Here is a 25,189-nt window from a genome sequence, read left to right as displayed (position 1 = left end):
TCATTTATAAAGCTCTTCAGCTGATATTCTGATCCAATCTAACTTTTTCTGTCTCTTTCTTACACACACACAAGACTCTTCAATCAAAATTTGTAGTTTTGCTTGATGGGCTTTTACCGGATCATCACACTGTAACAATAAATTGGTTATTTTTTCTGAATGTGATTATTTTCAAAACTGCACCAAATTTGGAGAACATTTGGTGGAGAACATCAAGAGTTACAGGATAATACATGTCAATAATTCTAAGGATGGGACTCTGAGCTGGAGTTACTGCGGTCTCACTAACTGTCATTCCACTTACGGAGGTATTTCCTTGAGCTCACTGCTTCAGTGTATTGTCAGTCTTTAATTCTTTATGGTTTGAGTGCTGGATATAAATGGGTTGATTACAAGGTGAGGCATCACAGCAGGATAACGATTAACCATAGTGACTGCAGCTTCTTCTGTTGCTAAGTTCAAAAAAGGCCTCTTTGTTTCCTTTGAACATGAGAATGTTGGTTACCTTACCAAGAAGTAAGCTGAAAGCAATAACTTCTGTTTCTGTCCCTTCTCCTGGTAATTTCCTGATATGAAGAACATGCGAAGGAGCCCCATCAATTTTATCTTCACCTTTGAACTTGTTGTCATTACCTCTGGCCATGTTGCTGCCCTGGGCTCCTACTGGGAGGAAGGATGGGATATAAATCTTTAATAATAATAATAACAACAACTACTACTACTGTTGCTGGGGCTGGTGGGGTTGGAGTCCAACAACATGTGGAGGGCACAACAGTGGTTACCTCTGAGCTAAACCGTAGCTTAAACTTCCGAAGTGAGGAGTGAGGATCATTTATTCAGTTATATGTCGTTTACATATCTAATAACATTCTAGTAGCACACTGTTTTCTCAATTACGATTGGTGGTGCACTTAACTCCTCCCAGATTTAATGTTATAGAATATAAAAGGGACAATGATTCACTGACACAGAAAGCAATGAGAAGCTACCTCATTTGAAGGTGGGAAATTCAGCTGCAACTTTGCACTAGAAGTGATTTAATAAACCAGCCCTGCTCCGGATGTCCTTTGGCCAGCTTTACCTTATACACCAATTTGCACCCAGACTTGGCCTTGGCTATTCATGCTTTTGTCACCTTTTGTCCAGAGGCTTCTGTTGGTTCAGAATGTGGCTGCCAGGGGCCTGACTAGGGATGGGAAAATGTGTCAATTTGAGTTTCCTCTGTTTCTAATTTCTCCAATCTCAAATTCAGTTCTCCACATTTTGGCAGTAATCTGCAATTTTTTAATTAAAAATTTCTCATGAAAATTCTCCAGCATTTTAGTGTGAATTTCTTGTAATAAATACATTTTTGTAGGGAGTTTTGACTTATGTACACATTTTTGCAAGCCTTTTCTCATCATAATATAATGCATTTTTGCATGTTTTCACTTATATATTCATTGATATGCACACTTTCCTCTAATATATGCATCTTTGAAAACATTGTTTGGTTGATGAACTACATCCCACTATTCAAATAAGTGCAGACTTCAAAGGCTGGCTATGTTTTAGTTCTCATATTGTTTCAGAAAGTGCAACTTTGATAGATTCATCTTGAAGTGAGTACTGAATCAAATTTCTCACCCATCTCTAGGCCTGACTAAAGCCCTTTGATCAGATCATGGTACACTGATATTTTACCAGTTTCACTAGTTATTAATTGTCTCCTGTGATCAATTCAAGGTGCTATTTTTGACCTTTAAAGTCCCAAAGGACCCAGGACCAGAATATCTCAAGAATTCCCACTCTGTTAGGAAGGATCTGCCCAAGAACTCCATTCCACTTAGGAAGTCCTGATTGAAGTCCCTGCCACCATCAGATGCTTTGCAGGTGGGTACCCAGGACAGACCTTTTTAGAATGTTGCTGTTAATCAGAATTGAATTATTACTGTTATCATTTTAGTCCATTGTTTTAAAAAAGATTTGCTTGCCATTTATTGTGTATTGCTTTTTCGTATTGTGAGAATATTTTACCAGCCCAAGAGTGAGGGGGCTACCCTCTTCTATTTCTTTCTTTCTTTCTTTCTTTCTTTCTTTCTTTCTTTCTTTCTTTCTTTCTTTCTTTCTTTCTTTCTTTCTTTCTTTCTTTCTTTCTTACCAATCTGGAGGAGATTGGGTAGTGGGGAGGGCGTATGGCTCATGTGTAGTTCCTACACAGGATGAGAGCCTGTGCAGTGAACTGAATGATAGGAGAAAGTCACCAGATGCCTTCAGAGCGAGAGTCTGGAACTGGCAGAAGGCGGGCCCTTCCTGGGTGTGAGATGGAGGGGGAGTACTCTTGCAGAGGCCTACTGGGATAATTGGCTCAGGTAGGTTTTGTTGGTGAGGTATTGTTGGGTGTCTAGGAGAAGTCTTAGTAAGGAGAAACATGAGTGATGCCACCCCAATTTCTGTGATCATGGGTAGAGGGAGGTACAACCATGGGGAGGTGGTGAATTACCATAGAAGACAAGGACAAGGCTATCTACACCTTTTCCCTTGCTGCCACTCCTCTCATGGATGGGTTTCTCGTTGCTCATCTGCTGTGCCCACTGGCCTGTGTGTGTTGCTGTTTAATGCCAGATCAGTACAAAATCAGACCACACTCATCCATAATTTGATTGTGGATGAAGGTGCCGATTTGGTGTGTATTACTGAGACCTGGATGGGTGAGCTGGGAGGAGTTGATCTGACCCAGCTTAGCCCAACTGGATACTGAGTGCAACACCAACACAGGCTGCAGGGATGGGGGGGTAGGAGTTGCTGTGGTCTACAGAACTTCCATCTCTGTCACCAGGAAACCACTCTGTCTTGGAGCTGGCTGTGAGGGCCTGCACCTGGTGTCCAGCCAAGGAGACAGTAAACTAGGGTTGCTGCTGGTGTACTGTCCACCCTACTGCCCGGCAGCTTCTCTGATGGAGCTGGCGGAGGCCATCTCAGCTGTGGTATTGGAGGAGCCCAGAACGATAGTCCTGGGTGATTTCAATGTCCACGCTGAGGCTGCCTCTAGTGTTCAGGCTGGGGACTTCATGGCCTCCATGACAATAATGGGGCTGTCTGAAGTAGTCACCGGCCCAGCGCATAGGGCAGAGCACACCTTTGACTTGGTTTTTGCTCCAGATGGAGGAAGGGGTAGTCTGGAGATAGGGTGGTGGATGTCACTCCATTGTCATGGTCAGACCACTTCCTAGTGATGTTTAGACTTATGGCTCCAATCTGGAAATTCACAAATACCCCCTTCTTAGGGATGGTGATTGAGAGGGATGTGGCGCAGCAATTGCAAGTACTGTTGGATGAAACAGATTATCTTGACCCATTTTAGTCTGGGTTCAGTCCTGGTTATGGGACTGAATTGGCCTTGGTCACCCTGATGGATAACCTTTATTGGGAGAAGGACAGGGGGAGTGCAACCCTGTTACTCTTACTTGATCACTCAGTGGCTTTTGATACCATTAACCATGGTATCCTTCTGGGTCGACTTGGTGAAATGGGTATTGGAGGCACTGTTTTTGAGTGGTTCCAGTCTTATCTCCAAGGTCACTGCCAGAGAATAGTATTGGGTGAATGTAAATGGAGGGTGGGTGTGGCAACTTTCAGCGCTTGTGTGTTGTTAGAACTGTAGAGTTTGTGTGTCTCTAGGTTTCAGAGGAGTGTGGAGGGTTTGCATTCCTGTTCTTTAGATTTTAAAAATGCTCCTGGGCATATTTGCTTGTTTGGCTATGTGAGAACAGGATGTTGGACTAGGTGGGCCTTTGGTCTGATCCAGCAGGTTCTTCTATTGTGGTGATTATAAGATGTACTGTTTATGCAGAGGATGCCTGTTATGAAATCTCCTTTTTAAATACAAACAGAAGTCCCTCATTGGTGAGTCAAGTGCACTCTGTGCATGCTCATGTCATTTACTTCTGAGGCTTATAGTTCCTAATCATGTCTCTTTTCCTCAAGTCTGTGAGACGAGGCTATGCTTTGTGAGGAGGAGTTGATGGTGTTAACAGTTAAATCCCTTAATCTGCATCACACTTTGATTGAACAGAATATTGCCTGCACATTTTCTTTCTCAAGTCAATTGACAACACCCTCCTTGTCTTTATAAATTTAAAAAAACAAGCACACCAGAGGATCTTGAGACTTAACCTTAAAATCCTCCTCTCTGTCACTGGCTCACTGTATTGTGTTGGGTAATTTACTCTGGTATCCTTTCAATCAAAGGGGTAGCCAACTAGCCATGGTTTGCAGCAGAAATGTAACAATTCTCGAGTAGCACTTTAGAGGCTAGCAAATACATTATTCCATAAACTTTCATGAATTACAAAATTATCTGATGAAACGGACTTTAGCCCCCAGAAGCTTATACCATAATTAATCTGTTGATCTTTAAGGTACTAGTACTTTCTTTTTTGTTGTTTTGCTAAAATTCCAACCCAAGCTTGTGGAAAGGATAAAACACTTTGGTAAACTTAAAACATTATTACTAAAAGTAGAATGGTGCAGAAGATAATTCAATGTACACAGCCTTTATGTAGTACAAAATCATGGATTGCACCCTGTCTGCACATTCCACTCAGGCAAGCATGTCCTAGCAGACAGCCGCACATTGGATTTGCCAAGGGCCTAGATGCAAAGTCCAATGGCTGTAGGTCTGAATATCCTAGATGTGTTCCAGATTATTTTTTCTTTGATTTTTAGTTTTTTTCATGACTACAAACTGGGTCCCCTCCTCCAAATCAAAATCGGGAGCAGGCAGGCTGGAAAGAAACTGTTTTATTTTGTTTATTCCTTATTTATTAGTATTATGATTACATCTATTCCACCTTTCCTTCAGATAGCTCAAGGTGACATTTCTGGGTCTCCTGTCTCCTATATTATCCTCACCGCAATCCTGTGTGGTAAGTTAAGCTGAGAGACAATGACTGGCCCAAGGTCACACAGTGATCTGTCAACAGTTGACCTTTTAGATCAACCAGTTCAGGCTGCGATCCTGTACACACTTATCAGTAAGCCACCCCCATAGAATCCTGAGTAATGTACAGTTTCTTCAACATGAACCCACACTAGAAATTGTTTATTTATTTATTTTTATTTATTGCACTTTTAGACCGCCCTATAGCAACAGGCTCTCAGGGCGGTGTACAACAGGATAAAAACACATTTAAAACCAGTGAATGTGAATACAACATATAAGTATAAAACACATTAAAAACAGATTAAGACAAAATTAATAAAAATTACAATTAATTAACTATAACATTAAAATTAAAAACTAAGACTAAAATGCCTGGGCAAAGAGGTAGGTCTTTACCTGGCGCCGAAAAGATATCAAAGAAGGCGCCAGGCATATCTCGTCAGGGAGGGCATTCCATAATTCGGGGGCCACCACCGAGAAGGCCCTAGATCTCGTTATTGCTCTCCGGGCAATTATGATTATGATAGCAGGGACTCTTTCTGAAGTGAGAGAAGACACTAAAGTGCTAAGTATTAACAAACAACAGTGCTTAAGTGTCCACTATTTCTTTGCAAAGGAGAAGGATAGGGAAACAGCCAGAACAGGTGGAGGCCACATAACGTTTCTCACATCTGAGAAGCCACTGTGAGAGCAGGGACCCTTCTGAACCAAAGTAAGACACTTTTCAGTTTAGATAGGTGCTCTTTGTAAAATTGTAATGCTTAAGTGTCCACAGTAGCTTTGCAAGGGAGAAAACTAGAACAACTTGGCCATATTTCTGTGACCACCATTGGCCATGTCCCCTGTGACCTCCTAGCAGCCCTACCAGGTCTTGTGGGTACCAGCTCCTTTCATCTCTGATCGTCGGCCTTGCTGGTTGTGGCTGATGGGAGTTGGAGTCCAACAACATCTGGAGGCCCATAGGTTTCCCCCCACACACACACACACAACTATGTCTCACATATACTCTTTTCAGGAGCAAATAGTGCAACTATTGCAAACCAGAAGGTTATACATTTATTTTTATTTATTTCAACATTAAATCCCACGCTGAGATAGTCAAAGAAAGATTTCAGTCAAACATTAAACACATACCCAGAAAATAAACAACATATGAAAATAAACAGGAGAACATCACAGAGGCATTCAAGTCACCAGGGGTGATGTGCCCTGCAAAAGGTCAACAGCAATGCAGCCCAGTGCGTCTGCCCACAGAGAGCATATAGCACCACAGTGCACAACATCAGAACACCATAACTTGTTATTGTGCCACTACATCAGCCCACTACATCAAAGTTGCAGAAGCAGGATAGAATCTGTTGAGTCAAGTCTGTGCCATTCCCAAGGCTCAGAAAGAAAGAAAAAGAGTATTTGCATAAAAACAATTCCTATTGATAACTTTCATACCCCTCCTTTTCAATATTTTTTTAAAAAATTGCTTGACATTCTCCTTGGGCGTGTTGTGCGCCAGTAGCCTTAGTGGATCAGCCTCCGCTGAAGAGAATTGTGCCATTCTGAGGTCTCAGACAAAAACAGGCATGCCCAGAAATGGCCTGGGCTAGTCGGCGTGCCCCAAACATCTTTTCTGTTCCTATCATGCAGTGCTGCACCAGGCAGAACATAGCCAGGTTAGGGGTGCTGTGTTTGATATTCCTGTGCTGAGCAAGGCATTCTGCTTCTTTTCTTTACTTATTTTCAAGGGTTCAGGTTGGAAGCAACAGCCCCAGCTTGGCCAGCCAGCTTAAAAATACATGCCCCATTAACCTAGTTACATGCCCAGCAGTAACTGTGAGTAGCAAATTGACTCAATTTCCCTGGGCAACAACATTCCGCCATCACCTTCTCCCAGAAACAAACACAGCAAACATTCATCATGCTGGGAGAGATGGCAGGGAAATACAATCACATTTGAACAAAATTCTGTTCTAAAAGCACTGAATGGCCCAGTTTTCCTCACTTTTCATTTTTCTCTGCTGTCCCCATTTTCCCATTATTGTTTTCTTTCTTTGAGTCACCTCATCATTGCTTCTTCCATCTCTCACATCTCTCAAAAGATAATAATTCACCCTGATCCAGAGCCTCCTGTGGGATGAACTCATAGATAAAATACCATATTCATTTTGGCGAAAGAGGCAGATTTGGAGGCAAAATTGTTTCTGTAGGCAGAGCTATCCTGTCAACTGAAATGCACTGAGAACCCCTGTGATGGCAAAAATTCAATTAAATTCAGTTCATTTCAATGCAATCCAATCAAGCGCGCTGCTGCCACAATCCCACCATGAATTTTGTACACCCCTTTGGAGATGTGAACAAGGCTTGCATTGGGGCATTGGGGATAGATGGGAAAATACACATGGGGTGGAGTGTGATTGTGTACGCCCCCTAGCAACATTTAGTTTGGAAGAGGAAGCAGTGGTTTGTGTTGAGTGCCTATGGGTCTGGCCTGATAGTCACCATGAACAGAAATTGTAGCTGTCTTCTGTTGCGACATCATAGGGGATTGTGAAGTGCATTGTGGATGCATGGAGTATTCATTTCAGAGGCCAAGCAAATGTCTCTGGAAAGCCTATTGGCAGGACATGGGGTCAACAGCTACATCCCATTATTGTTCCTAGCATCTGACATTCAGCACAATGCTTCTGGACATGGAGGTTCCATAGACCCACCATGACTTGCAGATGATGACATACTGAGCCTCATTTGTCCAACCCCTTTTAACGGCCATATAAGCTAGCAAATATTGCAACAACTTACGGTGGGTGCGGAGGAATCTTTGGCCCTCCCGACGTTGCTGAAATGCAGGAGTTATAGGAGTTGTAGTTCAGCTATATATGGAGGGCCAATGAATGCCATTGTTTAACTTGGTGCTGTGTGTAGAAGTCCTTCCTTTTGTCTGTCCTGAATCTCCCACCATTCAGTTTCCCTTTGGGCTTTAGTAGTGACAGAGTTCCTTCCATCCACTTTCACCACCCCATGCATAACTTGATACACCTGTGCCATGTCCCTGCTTACTTTTTTTCTAACTAAAAAGCCCTAAATGTCGTTGCCTTTTCTCGCAGGGGAGTTGCTCCAGCCCCTTAATCATTTTGGTTGTCATTTTCTGAATCTTTTCAGGCTCAACAATATCCTTTTTGAGGTGAGGTGACCAGAACTGTACACAGTACTCTAAATGTAGTCACACCATAGATTTGAACGATGGCATTATGATGCTGGTAGGTTCCCCCCCCCTAATAATAATAATAAGATTAGGTTTTGCAGCAGGGGATGTTGGGAGTGGGGATTCAGCAGAGTCTGCCAGGTTTGCTGCAAGAGTGGTGTGAGAGTGTCTTCCCCTTCTGAACTTGTCAAAGAATAAATGAGACAGTGAAAACGGTTCAAAGATTGTTTTGTCGTGAAATCTCCTTGCAGGACGCCATGCCTTCTCCAAGTATCAGTCCCATCCGTGCCCCGTGAATGCCAGAATGTTGCCAGGGGAAAGGAAGGCAACTGCATGGAGTCCATTGTGCCATGCACAAGTGTGCCAGGATGGGGGGAGTGTGGAGAGTCAGGAGTGACAGTTGTGGGAGGGGCACAGCAACCAGATGTGGCTCTTCTCCTCCAACCTGGAGACAGCATGGGATGTTTGAGAGTGTACCTTGAGTATCTCCTATGGATGATATCTGGCACCTGCAAGTACATGGTTCATGCTGTTGCAGCCTGTGTTGCTGTGATCCTGCCAAACAAACCACACTAGTTTGATATGGTAGATGTGGATGGTAGGGAGGCAGATGGCAGCCTAGTGGCCCTTGAACCCCCCTGAGACTCCAGGTCTGCCATCCAAGTGTGCTGGGACGCTGCTGCTCCAGCCTCCATGCTGGGTGATTTCTAAAGCTATACAGTTGAGTGTTTGCTTGTGGGAGCTGCAGCAAGTTGTCCACACATGCACCGTAAGCCAGGTGGCAGAACTGGGTTGTGGTACTGCATGGACAGGGCTATGGGCTCAGTGCTCCCATTAGTGTAAAGTGCCTTTCCCCCATGGTGTCTGCTCCCCAGAGCCCCTTCTCATGCTCAGAGTCTCCATGTAAAGAATGCATGTGGCCTAGTCCTGTGCTCTGAGCACCCCATCATTTGATTTGGGGCTTGGGCATGCAAGGATTTTTTGTGACCACTGGCATGCACTGGCTGTGGGGATCAGCCTCATGTAGAGAGTTCTCTTCACTCTCGCAGTTAGAGATGGAAAGATCTGTCTACCTCAGTTCTCTCAGGTTCTCATTTGTAATATCTCAAATTCAGTTCTCCATATTTCAGCATCAATTAAAAAAAACTCTTCATGAAAATTCTCCAGCATTTTAGTGCAGATTTCTCCTAATAAACACATTTTATGTGCAGTTTTGACTTATGTACACATTTTTGCAAGCCTTTTCTCACCATACAATGCACTTTTGAATGCTATTTTCACTCATATGTTCATTTCTATGCACACTTTCCCTGAATATATGCATTTTTGTAAACCTTGTTTGGTAGGTGAACTGTAGTGCAAAATTCAAACAAGTGCAAATTTCTAAGGGTGGCTGTGTTTTGGTTTTCATATTGTTTCGGAAAATGCAAGTTTCATCAATTTGAAGTGCAATGTGAGCTGAATTGAAATTCTCACCCATCCCTACTCTCACTAAACATACATAGGGCTGTCCTAGCCTTGCTTCAAAGTCCCCCAGCAGTAGTACCAAGTGACCCTCTTCCCTTCCTGCCTTGCACTCCCAGCGGTGAGGCCAGGCCAGAGAGCACAGCTCCTGGCACGACATGTGAGTGGCATGTTGTATATCCGTCTTTACACTTTCCCTCCCTGTTCTGATGCCCTTGTCTAACTTTTGCAATTTCTCCTCCCATCAAAATAATGTTTTCTCTTTAGGTGATACTTCGAGATGACGTCCTGCAAGGCCCTGGTGCCATTTCTTTCAATTAACCTCTATTTCAAAGGCAACGTACATCAAGGAGCAACTGTTTTTAGGGTAAATGTTAAAAAAAACCCACTTCCACACCCCTCCTGTTTATGCCTCATGGCGTCAACAGATGCTTGTCACAGACTTTTCATTCCTGTAACAGCTCTATATCTGACAGGTTGCCTTTCCTTCTCTCTTCAGCTGCTGTTTTCTTATGTGACTGATTTTTTTAAAGAACACTCATTCTGTTTTCTGGAGGAAAATATTTTCCCTGTCTTAATTTCATACACCAACGGTAGCAGATATCTGCCTGTACTAGGGGGAAATTTGGAAGCTTTCTTGTCTGCTGCAATGAAGATAATCTGCTCAAGTAGAAGTGCTTAACTTTTAAAAAAACAGAATGTGGAATATACATGTTTTAAGTGAATTTTAGAACTGGAGTAAGAGGCAGGGGAAGGGGCAGCCTCTTTTTATTCACACAGGAAGTGAATTAATAATTTGGCAATGGCTGAAGTTTCTTCAGCAAGACAACATTTCTGCAAGATGCCAGGCCGCCCTGGGCTCCTGCTGGGAGGAAGGGTGGGATATAAATCAAATAATAAATAAATAAATAACATGAGGTAGATTTTGTCCAACTGAACTCTATCTGCATTTCTGGAGCAAAGCGAGCCACCATGCACACACACATACACACATGCACACACACACCCTGGCCGCAAGCGCTCCTCCATTCTTTGACAAACAGCCTGCTCTTTTTTGCATAACGCCTGAACCCTCGATGCAGACTGGTGGCATACATCTTCAGCTCTGGTGGTGGGGGGGATTAGGGATGGAAGAGACATTAGATTCTGTCTGCATTTCAAGCTGAATCTATTGAATTTCCAAAACAGTATGAGAACCGAAACACAAGCGCCCTTTCAAATTTGCATGTATTTGAATTTTGCGATGTAGTTCGCCAGCCAACCAACATTTACAAAAATGCATACGTTAGGGGAAAGTGTGCATAAAAATGAATATATGAGTGAACTTAACATACAAAAATGCATTATATGAAGGGAAATTGCTTGCAAAAATGTGAACATTAATCAAAATTGCCTACAAAACTGTGCTTATTAGGAGAAATTTGTACTGAAATGCTGGAGAGTTTTCATGAGAATTTTTTTTTAAAGGACAAGTTGCTGCAGACATGTGGAGAAGTGAATTTAAGATGGGAAGGATGAGGACCTGAGAGGACCGAAATGGGCAGATCGCTCCCTCCCTACTGGGGAGGCAGCGTGGTATGATAGCCCAGGTCTCTGCTGCTCTTCAGTCTTTCTCCTTAGCTCAACAATGGGAAAAGTTCAGGTCCCCAGAGCAGGTTGGAAAACACTGGGGAGAGAGGCTGGAATCTTGAGGGAAGGACTTGAGGACAGAGGCAGGGGTTGGCCTCTCAGCCCCCCTTCCTGCCTGCTTTCCAACTCATAGGGGAGGCAGCATGGGCTTGTGTGTAGACTATGGAGACTTGGGTTCAAAGTGTGACTCAGCCATGAAGCTCATTGGGTCACTTTGGGACAGCTACCGTCCCTCACCCTAACCTACCCCACCAGATCGCGGTGTGGAGATGGGGGAGAACTTTGCTTACTGTCTTGGCCTCCTTGGAGTACAGTGGGATGCAAATTCAGTTAATAACAAATAATAGCAAGGGCAGAAAAGATATAGGTCTTCACATCTTTTCTCCAGTGGGATGAAAATCTGCTTGATGGGAAGTGGGGGAGGCCATTTTGAGCAGAGGTGCTGCCTCGGCTTGATAGGGCCGTAGACCAGGCTCCTTCGGCCCCTTCCCCGCTCTGGCTGCTCCACTCTACCTTCCCCCAGCTGCCCTGCCAGGACTTTTTTATCTTTTACTTTTGGTGTTGTTAGCCTCTGTGGTGTGTCTGTCTGGATGGATGGATGGATGGCAGAAGGCAGACTGGTGCACAACTGGGGGAAATGCTTCCACCCAGGCTATACTACAAAGCAAAGCTCCTCTGAGGCTCCAGCTGCCCTCCATTTTAATTGCTAACCCAGGGTAAGAGACTGGTAATGAGCTCTGCCAGTCAGATGCCATCTTTGTGGATCATAGGGGCTAACACTATAGTAGCAAGGTGGGCAGGCCAAGACCTCTAAGCCTGCCTCATCACTGCTTTCATTAGCCCCATGAACCCAAAGGTGGTGTCTGATTGGCTTAGCTCACTGCCACTCTGGAGTCAGAAAATTTTAAAACTGAAATGGTCGGCAGCTACAGCCCTGGCTACCAATTTACCCATTCAGATCCTCATATACCACTGGGGCTCCTTGGTCTCTGTGCGACCCTCTGAGCTCCACGAGGTCCTGGAATTGGTGTGCCAGTCTGGCCCTAGTGGTGCAATTGATTTTGAGCAGAACATGACGGGCAAGAAAAGGGTTAAGCAGCCCCTTTCCCCACACCAACCCTGACAACTTGATTTCAGTCTCCTACAAGTTTTCCTCTTTAAAAAACACCAAAACATCAGTAAATGGAGTCATGCACAACAGCGTGGCCTTCAGAAAAACACAGAAGGTTCATCAGTATCTTTTGACATTTAACTATGTAATTGTCAGACTAACAACGTCTTGCTTCGGGGAGAAGCTAGCGACATGGTGGTAAATTGTTTCCTTCAGATATTGAGGCTATTTTTATGAGGCAGGACAAAGTTAATTTTGAGGGTGGCAGCAGCTGCCTCACGAAGATCTGGACATTAAAAAACCCAGTAGTGAGTGAATCCTTTATTGCTGGACTAATTTGGGGCTTCTAGGTTGCTGTTAGAGCAGAATTCTGTACTAAGGTCAAGGTAAAAGCTCATGTCTGCTCACAGAGGCAATGCTCCTGGCATTTTTAGGCCCTCTGTATGCATGCCTAGTAATATCAGGCTGGGTCGGGGTCTGCAGAAGAGGAGGACAGCTAAAATGATTGCATTAGTTCAATTTGTTAAGTAAACAGTCCTGGCCAGACCTGTTAAGCATTTCTGGGAAGGCTTATGGACTTCCTGTCGGGGCATCTGGCTGGCCACTGTGAGAACATAATACCGAAGTAGATGGCCTTTTGGTCTGATCCAGCTGCAGAGGTCATCTTGAGTTCTTATCCCTCTCTATCATGTAAGCTAGGGCACTATTTTTATGTTGCCATAGGAACTAAATAGCTAGAGATGCTTCAAGAATGGTGAAAAGATGGCATGTACTCCACCCGGCCCCACCACTCTGGCTGGAGGTGATGCCATCAAAGGGTGAGTCTGTAAGAGGTCTGGCTTGCTCTCTGAGAATACAAGGCTATTATGCCGGGGATTCTGCTAGACACCTTATGGGGAGCAATATCTGCTGGAGTTAATGCTGTAAGCCCCAGTATTATGCTCAACCTATATATTTGGTAAATAAATCTTACATAGGGTTGCCATATTGCCCGGTTAGCCGGGTTTTACCCGGATTCTATGCATGCCACCTGGCACCCAGCTAGCTCATTAGGTGGCCCGGATTCTCAGCTTTAATTTTTTAAAAAAAAAAGTTTCTAGGTGGTCCGGTTCTCGAGATATGCATAAAAACATCAGCCGCCCCCCGACTGTTAAATCTTTCTTTAAACAGTACTGTATACAATACTACTGCACTTTCTAGCTTTAACCCCGCCCGTTCAGGATTGCAGCCAATCAGGGATTGTGTTTCAGTTTCATTGACCTGAGGAAGTGTCTAGAAAACAAAATGGTGGTTTCACCCCCTGTTTATCTGAAAATCTCATAAATAGGGTAAGTATGTACATTTCAGTTTTTTTTCCTCTTGTGTGCAGGAGTCAGAGCCTTCCCAATACTTGCTTTTTGTAAAAGCAATGCTAATCCCATATGCCCAGAGTAAATCCCATTGAATTCAATAGGACTTACTTTTGAGTAGACATGTTATGAATGTGCTGAAAATCAATGGGACTTTGGAGTGAATGTAAAAAAAATTGTGTTTGTGTCCTAACTCTTTCTGCCCCCTTCTCCAGTCCTATTTTAAAGCAAGTAGGCAGGGCTTACTTAGGTATTACAGTTTTTATTCTGTAGGAAAGTAATACTGATTTTTTTAAAACTAATACTGATTTTTCTGCAATGACCAACTGGTTTGACAATAAACTATTATATGGGCTGTATGTATTTATACATCTGCTGTGTGTGCGTGTGCGTGTATGGAGTCTTTCCAACACCCCTGTGAGGGTGGCATGATTCGGAATTTTGGGTTGTGTGAATGAAGTTGCTTATCACTTGAGGTTGCATTTCTGTCCCTGTTTGAGTAAGCCCCACTGAATACACTGGGACTTGCTTCTGAATAAATAAACTTAGGATTGCACTATAAATATCTTTACAGTTTGTGTAAATAATAAATATATTTGATAGTCATGCTTATATAAATATTTCTTCATTTATCATATTTTTGGTTTTTGGTTAGGAATCCTGACTGGTTGTGAGATGCTTAGTTTTTTGCCTTACTCATAGGAATCTTGTTGTGGTTGGTATGGTATTACATTTAGAAAAGTGTTACTGCCTTCTATGTTTTTTTTTCCTATTTGCATTTCACTTATCTTTAACCTCACTCCGTTACAGCCATAGAAGCAACAGCAGCATATGCAAGATAATTAACTCCCATTAGTGATAAGAACAAGAATTTATAATTATTATTTCAATTAAAACAAGAGGCTTATCAGTACTTTGAAGAGGACCAGATATTTATTTTCTTTCTGAGCCCAGGACTGGGTCTTTCATGATGCCCGGTGTGTGTGTGTGTGTGTGTGGGAGCAGGAGAGTAGTCGATAAGACAGACATCCTGCCATTGATAATCTAATTAGCAAGGTATGTGTGGGGTTGTTGCACACTTCCAGGCCCAGTTTCATTTTGAGTATGGAGGTGGAACCTGTGTAGATGTGGTTGATCAAAGGGAGAAGAAATTTTGAGTTAAGCAAAGCTCTGCTTTTATAAAACCTAAGAAACATACAGATACTTCGAATGTCTGAGTGCCTGCACCAGTGGAATACTGGAGGAACTTGTAAAACTTGCTGCAACAGTATTTAGAACTGAGCATGTGGCATGAAAGACTCCTTTTCCTAACATTTTCGCTTGTTTTTCTCCACCCACCACATCTCTGAAATATATTGTATATGTTATGGTTAACCATGCTGCTGCCCTGACTTACTTTATGTTTGTTGCTATTTTGTGTTTTTATTATGTTTTTATATTGATTGTGTATTTTTATTGTTTTTATTATATTTGTAAGCTGTGCTGAGCTCTGTTTTTAACAGCAAAAGGGCAGGATATAAATTCTCTTAATCAATCAATAAATACTCCATAGTGTTGGAAACTAGACTGTAGGCATTTAAGGCTGAAAATGTTGCTTTAAAAAAAAAGATTTCTCACATCTTTCCCCAGTTTTTGGTGGTAATTCCTAGGCACAAAAACAAAACAACTGGACAATCCAAATATTAATATGGAAATATTTGCATAATATGCAAATAATTTGCATAATATGCAAATACTTTAAATAATATGCAAATTAACCTGCCCGGATTTGTGGAACTGGAATATGGCAACCCTAATCTTACATAGTGATCATGCCTATGACCTCGTTCAAAGGAAATCAATTGCAGGGCATACTCTGGAAGCCCAGAAAACTCTCACCACTTGGAGATCTGGCTATGCTGCAGAAGAACATTTCGTGTGCTTTACATTTTTGAATTAAACTCTAATCCCATCCATTTGTGTGTGTGCACATGCACACCCACACCAACTTGGTGAAGAATATGTTTTTTATACAATATTGCCACCTTTCCCTAAGTTTCTATAAAATCTGCTGATTTATAATGAACAATGGCATCCTGCTTAATGGCTTTTGATGTTTGGTGGCTACTCTAAACCATTGGGATTTGTATTGCACCATTTGCCTTTTGAGTGCGGCTGGATGAACAGATTTTCTGTCTTCAGTTATACCAGGGAGAAGAGAAAAAACACTGACTCTTCCCAGAAAAGGTTGGTAAGAATCTGGCTCCTAAGATATTGAGATCCCGGATCGATGCTGCTTTGAGACTAGAACTGTCAGCCTGATTGCTTGCTTGCTGCTTCACTTCAGCATGTGCACTTGTAAATAAAAAGCTTCTTATTTTACAGGCCTTTCTCCAGCACTCCAAAGATGGCAATGGAACTTTCAAGCACATAGAACAGCGCACAAAGTATTTTATGCTAGGACTGAAGTTAATGGATATGACTATCTTAGCTTCATTGTTTTCAGTGGATATATTCTGAGTAGGACTTCATTAAATGCAACCCAATGTTTTTTAAAAAATGCTTGTTTGGACTAATCCAAGTTGATTTTCTTTCTCTTTTTAATCAACACAAGTATATATACAGTATATATTTGCGGTGTGTGTGATAAAATAACCTTTTTATTTTTCATTTTCACTGCAGATAGTAGGATGTAGTTGTATAATTTCCTTGGACTGCTTTCTGCATGAATTTGCATCAGTTGGCTTCTCCTTGCTTGCTGGTGTATGACTCACAGAAGAATATGCCAACTGTCTTGGTCAAAATATGTCTTATTTGAGGGTAGGTATTATCCACGATGGTTTCTCAAAACACAAGTAATCAATGTTATGAGTGGGGCATCAGTCTTAGTTCAGCATGTCTGTGGGTTTTTAAATTATTTTATTTATTATTGTTTATTTATCAAATGAATATCCTGCCCTTCCTCCCAAAAGGACCCCAGGGTGGCAAACAAGTTATAAATGCTAAAAACATCTATAAAACATCTTAAAAGCAAAGCATCTTTTAAAAAATCTTTAAAAACAAAACATCTTAAAAATATCTTTAAAAAAAACTATAACAAGCACTTAAAAACAGTTCCAACACAGACTTGGATAAGATTTCTACTTAAAAGGCTTGTTGAAAGAGGAAGGTCTTCAGTAGGAGCCAAAGAGATAGAAGAGTTGGCGCCTGTCTAATATTTAAGGGGAGGGAATTCCAAAGTGTTGGTGCCACTACACTGAAGGTCTGCTTCCTATGTTGTGTGGAATGGACCTCACCTACAGAGTGCAGTGATCTACTGGGTATACAAGGGATAAGACGATCTTTCAGCTATCCTGGTCCCAAGCTGCATAGGGCTTTGTACACCAAAACCAGAACCTTGAACTTAGCCCAATAGCTAATGGGCAGTCGCTTCATCTTCTGATCTCTAGGCTCAACATGTTGCGCTGCTATAGCACGTGTGGTCCAATACAACACCAAAAGCAGGTTCAGTATAGCAAAAGATCTAGTCACAGGCAATGGTTTCGTTAAGAGTTCTTTTACTGAGACATTCAGAATTACAATCAGCTTCTTCCACATCACGCTACACCCCCACGTCCTTTCGGTTTCTCTCCAGCCTTATGTAGATAAGAGTGCCCTTGTGATGGCACAGCTGCCATCGACGGCCTTGGCACTCTTCCCAACCGACTTAACCCCATAAGAGCAGGTTTGTCCGTTGCTTTCCTCTCTGTGAGGAACACACACATAACCTGAGAGCCCAACAGCCCCCACCTGTTTCTCACAGAAATTCCAATGCCCTCTTATCTATTACATGCACTTGCTTTAACATTTGGTTACAGTTGACAGCACCTTATACATTTCAGCTTTGCTTTACACATTAACATTTTCCGGATTCCAGGCTTTCTTTATTCACTACATCTGTTTACATTTCATAAATAGATCAATCAACATTTCTTTCCCACGTTTCATCATCGCATTTAGGTTTCATACATGTTAAATACAACGTTTCTGCATCCATGTTTTGTTTAGTGTATGCCTCCTGGTCTGTGATAAGACCAATTGTGAATCTTTCAGGCGGCTTCCCTTTGTTCTCTCTCTCTGAGCATCTTAAGGGAACTTGGGACTTTGTTTCCCTTGTGCCATCGTTGCCTGCACTAGTTCCTGGTAACTCCCTCTCATGTAATCACACATCATCAGCTTTTCTTTTCTTAATGTTATGTTTCCCCCAAATGAACTCATTTAACGCTTCCTTTAATGGCATTTGCAGTACTTCTTCCTTTGCGCTAGGACCTGGCTGTATGTCCTCCTCTTTTACTGCATGTGTATCGTGTGACCCATTTAGGTTTATGGTCTGACTTTGCTTCCATTCCTGATCTGAAACTTTGATGCTTCGACTAAGAACTACTTGTTGCAGCTCAGGAACCCAGACCCTGTAATAAGCATTCTGAAAGCCCAGCACATGTCCCTCCTGGGGTCTCGGTGCTAACTTACCATGCCTTTTACTCTTGGGCACATGAACCCAACATTTAGCCCCAAAACGCTCAATGTGCCTTATCCGTGGTTTCTTCCCTGTCAGTTTTTCATAGGGAGACATTCCAAGACTCCTGTATAACAACCTATTCTGGATATAAACAGCATATAGGATACACTTTTCCCAAAATGTGTTGTCTAGGTTTGAATCTCCCAACATGGCTCTCATGTATTCCTGAAGAGACCTGTTTTTCCTCTCCGCAACCCCATTAGAAAACAGAGAAAATGGAGCCGTGAAGTTTTGGGCTATTCCCTTGCTTTCCATGAATTCCTGCAAAGCTTGGCTCGTGAATTCACCCCCCTGATCTGAGTGTATGCGTTTTATTGTGACCCCATGTTGTGTTTCCACTCTCTTTATGAACAAGCGTAATTTTGTATCTGCCTCATCCTTTCTCTTCAGCAAGTACACATGACAATACCTTGTGAAATCATCTACCACAACCATGAAATACTTAGCACCCCCCTTTGAACACTGCAATGGTTCAGATAAGTCGACATGTATTAACTGAAATGGTGCAGTTGTCGTGCATTCTGCTGTTTGATTTATGGGTGCCACTGTGGCTTTAGTTCTGTAACACACATCACACTCATATGCTTGCTCACACCCCTTTAATTTCATATCCTCGCTATGAGTCGGGGTTTTCATAATTGTGTCATAATTAGCATGACCCAATCTTCTGTGCCACTGATGCACACAGCTTTCGTGCAACAGCTTATTGGCACTTAATACAGCACATTCTGGCTTAGCGTGAGTGCTTTGCAATGTGAACAGTGAATCTTGCAGACACCCCTGCATGCATATCTCATTGCCTCGTTTAACAACACATCTCCCTTGCTCAAACGTTACAGAATAACCTATATCTGTTAGTTTCTTTACAGACAAAATATTACTTGCCAATTGCGGGACTAACAATACATCTGTCAAAATGGTCTGGAGCTTACTCAGTTTCAAAGTTCCACGCGCCAGGACATCACGTTTGGATCCGTCAGCCAATAAAACAGTTTCCTGCACTGGTTTCGATGAGTGAAATAGGCTTGCATCTTTTATGAGGCAATGAGATGCACCACTATCAATTACTCATTGAGAGTTAATTGTTTTATGCTTTTGGGCACTAACAAAGTTCACGCTAGAGTGCTTCCAGCCTCTGTCTCTTTGCTTGGCTGCACAGTTCTGCTGTATATGTCCCCTTGCTCCACAAAAATAACAGGATTTTAGTCCATGCTGCTCTTTGAAGGTAGACTGCTTAGTTTTGACCGCTTCTTTCGGCTCAGTCCTCCTAGCCTCCTGTCTTCTTTGCCATTCTTGATTGAGTTTCTCTTCTACAAAATCCAGACTCAATCCTCCGTCAGGCATCGCCTCCATAGATGTCACGAGATTGTTCCATTTTTCGTCAAGGGAAGACAAAATGATGTACACCTTTTGTAGATTGCTATGCTCGACACCTCTGTCCTCCAACTCTGCAAACAGACGTCGAAATTCCGTTAAGTGCTCAATCATGGTGCTATCCTCAGTTAGACGCATCTGATACAACCTTCTCGCCAAACAAAGTTTGCTCCCTGCGGTCTGTTGCACGTGTACAGTATTCAAAACAGTCCACATATGTTTTGCTGTGGGTTCATCTCTCACATATAGCAGTTGAGAGTCGGACAGTGCTAATGTGATAAAAGCCTTCGCCTTTTCATCCTTACGTGTCCATGCCGCTTGAGGAGCCGCCGGTGGGGTGGTGTCAATGACTTCAAACAGATCCTCTTTGATCAGAAAAGCCCTCATCTGTAGCTTCCAGCTGGCATAATTTGTTTCAGTGAGCCGTTCCATAGGCATTCCAGCAGACATATTTATTGCCATTCTCAGGGCTCTGCTTTCTCCTCACCTCTTTCTCACACGGCCTCTGACCAAGCTTGCATCTCAGCTCCAAGGTTTTGGACCAGAACCAGCTCTAGCGCTGTATAGCGGACCAGAATCCTGGGCCCATAACCCTTGTTGCGCTGCTATAGTGCGTGTGGTCCAATACAACACCAAAAGCAGGCTCGGTATAGGAAAAGATCCAGTCACAGGCAATGGTTTCGTTAAGAGTCCTTTTACTGAGACATTCAGAATTACAATCAGCTTCTTCCACATCACGCTACACCCCCACGTCCTTTCGGTTTCTCTCCAGCCTTATGTAGATAAGAGTGCCCTTGTGATGGCACAGCTGCCATCGACGGCCTTGGCACTCTTCCCAACCAACTTAACCCCATAAGAGCAGGTTTGTCTGTTGCTTTCCTCTCTGTGAGGAACACACACATAACCTGAGAGCCCAACACAACATACCCAGTCCCATCCATCTTTCCTACTAGGTTTTCCTGCCAGTGCAGTGGCTCTTAACTTTTTTGAGGGGGTCACAGACCCCTTTGAGAAGCTGATGAACGCTATGCAACTCCGTAAATAAATAAATAACTACAATTAATTTTATTGCATTGGATGTTTGTTTGTTTTTCTACCCATGTTATGGCTCACTTGAAGCCTATCCATCAACCCTCTAGGGGTCCATAGACCACAGGTTAAAAACATTTGTACTAGTGGATTTCCATACCAGTGACCTTTGTAGTTGCTATCTTCTGATCCTGTTGCAATTTGCCAGTGAAATTAATAATCTAGGTATCTGCTAGGATTTAGGGAACTGTTGGTATATTGGATAAATGCTGAGATTCTCCTTGGCAAGAGCAAACATTCATTGCCCTGAGAAACCAAGAGGGAACAGGAATGAGTCACTAAAAGCCTGATCTGCAGAGACTGCCTGGTTAAGAAGGGGCCCCAAGTGTTTTCATTTGTCTGAATGAAGGAGGATGAAGAGGTTTGTTTGAACTCTGCCTACCCTGTACCTGGCTGGCCTACCTGCATGACATAAAGCTCATAATTGGTTCAAATTGGAGGAGAGATGCAATTTTCCTTCTATGCCATTTATTCACCAGGGATTATGCTACATGGGGCCAAATGCAATATTAATTGTGTATCTTCAAAGGCTGAGTCTATGAGCAATTTACCAGAGAGGAATATTGCTGCTTTAATTAAACCATCTGTAAAAGTTGGGTTGGTTAGGTCATAGGCACTTTTCCTTGTTGCTCTAGATAATGTCATTCAAGTTGGAGTCATTCAGGTGAACAAGACAAGGAATATTCAGGGCTCAGGCAGGAATATAAAGTGCCCTTGATGTTAATAAGAGTTGGGTCTGGCATTTTATGCTACATAAATGAAGCAGGGTTTGGAGACGGTGACCAGCAGAGAGCAGAGGAACAGATTTGGCAGCCTGTTCCGTAATGAAGCTAACACCAGGGAGAACTATAATGAACTGAAGGGCTGGAGTTTTTCTGCAGATTTTCAATACATGCAACTCTGCAGTGATCTGAATAATATTTTCTTGAAAAATAAAAGATTGCAAAACTTTGTGGAGGAAGTTTGCATTGACATCATTGCATCTGGGTTGTATGTATGTGCAAAAACAGCAGGATGAATCACTGGTGATGGCAAAATTCGTTTCGGGAGAATTTCTGTTTTTTAGAGCATGCTTCAACTAGAGGCATTTTTGTTTTTTTTTTACAATAATTTTTATTCAGATTTTCATAAAACATACAAAACAAAACCATAAAACATTCAAAGACAAAAAACAAAATCAAAAATAATTAGACAAAAAAAAATAAAAAGTAAAATATTGACTTCCCATTTGTCACAGATCAAATCAGTTATAGGTCTACAATGTATAACAATCCTGTCTCTTAAATCATATTATAAAATCACTTTCCTCCAGTAGTTATCTTACTTAATCATCAAATCTCATAAACATTACTTTATTCTTTCCACAAAAAGTCAAAGAGAGGTTTCAATTCTTTAAGAAATATATCTATCAATTTTTCTCCAGAAAAGCATGTCGATTAATCCATCTCATTAATAATTATAATAATCTTATTGTCATAACCATAGTCAAAATAAACATTTCGATTAATCCATCTCATCAGAATCTGTTAGGTTCAATAATTTCAATAGCCATTATTCTATTATCCCTATTAGTTCCATCTTCCATCTTCCATCTTCAATAGTCTTGTTAAGTCCAGTAATTTCAGTGTCCAATCTTCCATTATCAGTATTCCGTAATAATCTTGCTGTCATAACCATAGAAATATTAACTTCCCATTTGTCACAGATCAAATCAGTTATAGGTCTACAATATATAACAATCCTGTCTCTTAAATCATATTATAAAATCACTTTCCTCCAGTAGTTATCTTACTTAATCATCAAATCTCATAAACATTACTTTATTCTTTCCACAAAAAGTCAAAGAGAGGTTTCAATTCTTTAAGAAATATATCTATCAATTTTTCTCCAGATAAACATGTCGATTAATCCATCTCATTAATAATTATAATAATCTTATTGTCATAACCATAGTCAAAATAAACATTTCGATTAATCCATCTCATCAGAGTCTATTAGGTTCAATAATTTCAATAGCCATTATTCTATTATCCCTATTAGTTCCATCTTCCATCTTCCATCTTCAATAGTCTTGTTAACTCCAGTAATTTCAGTGTCCAATCTTCCATTATCAGTATTCCGTAATAATCTTGCTGTCATAACCATAGTCATATAGTAAGAGTCTAATGGGAATTTCCTCTATCCCAAATATTTTCTTGCCATCCATTCTGAATAGGTTGCTGGAATACTGCAGTAAAAACATATCTCTGTTCTTTTTTACAAAATGTACTGGCTCATCTCTTGAAAGTTTTTCCCTTGTCACATGGCTGCAGTTAATTCCATAGGTCTTCTCCATATTAGGCTCCATCACATCATTCCAGTCCAGAAGATTATCCATGCCATTGACAACCTTATCTCCAATATCTTCATTAATTTCTTTTTTTTTTTTTTTTTTTTTTCAATAATTTTTATTCAGATTTTCATAAAACATACAAGACAAAATCATAAAACATTCAAAGACAAAAAACAAAATCAAAAATAGTTAAACAAAAAGAAAAAAAGAAAAAAAAAAACAAAAATAAAAAATAAAGAGTAAAATATTGACTTCCCATTTGTCAAAGATCAAATCAGTTATAAGTCTATAATATATAACAATCCTGTCTCTTAAGTCATATTATAAAATCACTTTCCTCCAGTAGTTATCTTACTTAATCATCAAATCTCATAAACATTACTTTATTCTTTCCACAAAAAGTCAAAGAGAGGTTTCAATTCTTTAAGAAATATATCTATCAATTTTTTTTTTCCAGATAAGCATATCGATTAATCCATCTCATTACTAATTATGATAATCTTATTGTCATAACCATAGTCAAAATAAACATTTCAATTAATCCATCACATCAGAATCTGTTAGGTTCAATAATTTCAGTAGCCATTGTTCTATTATCTCTATTAGTTCCATTTTCCATCTTCCATCTTCAGTAGTCTTGTTAAGTCCAGTAATTTCAATATCCAATCTTCCATTATCAGTATTCCATAATAATCTTGCTGTCAAAGCCATAGTCATATAGTAAGAGTCTGATGGGAATTACCTCTATCCCAAATATTTTCTTGCCATCCATTCTGAATAGGTTGCTGAAATACTGCTGTAAAATCATATCTCTGTTCTTTTTTTCAAAATGCACTGGGTCATCTCTTAAAAGTTTTTCCATTGTCACATGGCTGCAGTTAATTCCATAGATTTTCTCTATATTGGGCTCCATCACATCATTCCAGTCCAGAAGATTATCCATGCCATTGATAACTTTATCTCTAGAATCTTCATTCATTTCTTCAGAGATAACATTGAGTTCCAAACAATAGATTTTATTTCTAAAGTCCATAGACTCCAAATCTTGTTCCTGTTCCACGTTGGTTCCAATCTCCGGGATCTCCTCTCTCACAGGGACCCCTATTCCAGTCTCCAGGGTCTCCTCTCTCACAGGGACCCCTGTTCCAATCTCCGGGGTCTCCTCTCTCACAGGGACCCCTTCCAGGGTCACCTCTCTCACAGGGACCCTTATATCTTTAATCTCCTGCTTCATTTTACTCAATTCAATTTTCGTTATCTCAATCTCATCCATTATTTTCTGAAACATAGTTATTTCCAGATTTTCAGCCACTTTCTTAATTGCCATTTTAAAAGAAAAATATAGGAAAACCACTTCTTATTTCAGCAACAATTGGGTTAATACTCCAAACTTGGTGACATCACAGTATAAACAGTGCAGACAGCCTTATCTCTCCAATAGTTAAGTAAACAAAATGCAGTTCCCAGGATCGAAACAATTAATGGCAATCGTCAAGAAACAGATTCGTCAAAATAAAATAGACCAAAAAGAGAGTAGTCTCAAAACAGTATAATATTTTTCAAAATAAAAATCTGGAATAGAAATCCCTCTTCTGTGTATATCTTTAGAATGCAAATCCAGGACAGCTTTTTGCAACAAAAACAGAGATAAGCTATTAATTAGTGCGTAGCAGAGAGAAGTTATGGCTCCCCAGTGAGATGTCAAAAACTGATCAATCTGGCAAATCTCTTTTAAACAGCAACAATTTAAGTCAAGTAAAAGAAAAATATAGAAAGAAGGGTGCTTGCCTGTTAGTGCGTTCTCTCTTAGAAGATAAGATGAACGTTCGCTTTAACAGATAGAGCTTGCTGTTGAAAATCCGTCCCACCTTCGTCGGCTGGACCTCGTCCCATAAATTAATGAGATCTGGTCGTCCCAACAAAAATAGGCTTTGAGGTTAATCTCTTCGTTTCTCCCTACCCGGGAGAAGTTTAATCAGTCAAAAAAAAAGAAAAAACTGACTGATATATCTGAATAAGCTTCTTTTGAGGCAGGAGCCCGTCTCAAAAGCAGGCACAGGCTAAGTCACCCTTCCCGGAAGTCCAATATCTTCATTAATTTCTTCAGAGATAACATTGAATTCCAAACAGTAGATTTTATTTCTAAAATCCATAAATTCCAAATCTTTTTCCTGTTCCACGTTT

At 41.2% G+C, this 25,189-nt stretch overlaps 1 pseudogene; it reads right to left on the bottom strand.

Moving 5' to 3' along the window:
- On the bottom strand, positions 1–20,022 carry LOC133371499 (polypyrimidine tract-binding protein 2-like; annotated as a pseudogene).
- Positions 20,023–25,189: the final 5,167 nt, after the last annotated feature.

The sequence above is a fragment of the Rhineura floridana genome, chromosome 16 (genome assembly GCF_030035675.1).
Source record: "Rhineura floridana isolate rRhiFlo1 chromosome 16, rRhiFlo1.hap2, whole genome shotgun sequence".
NCBI lineage: Eukaryota > Metazoa > Chordata > Lepidosauria > Squamata > Rhineuridae > Rhineura > Rhineura floridana.
Note: the sequence above shows the minus strand (reverse complement) of the source record. Positions and strands in the feature narration are given on the sequence as shown.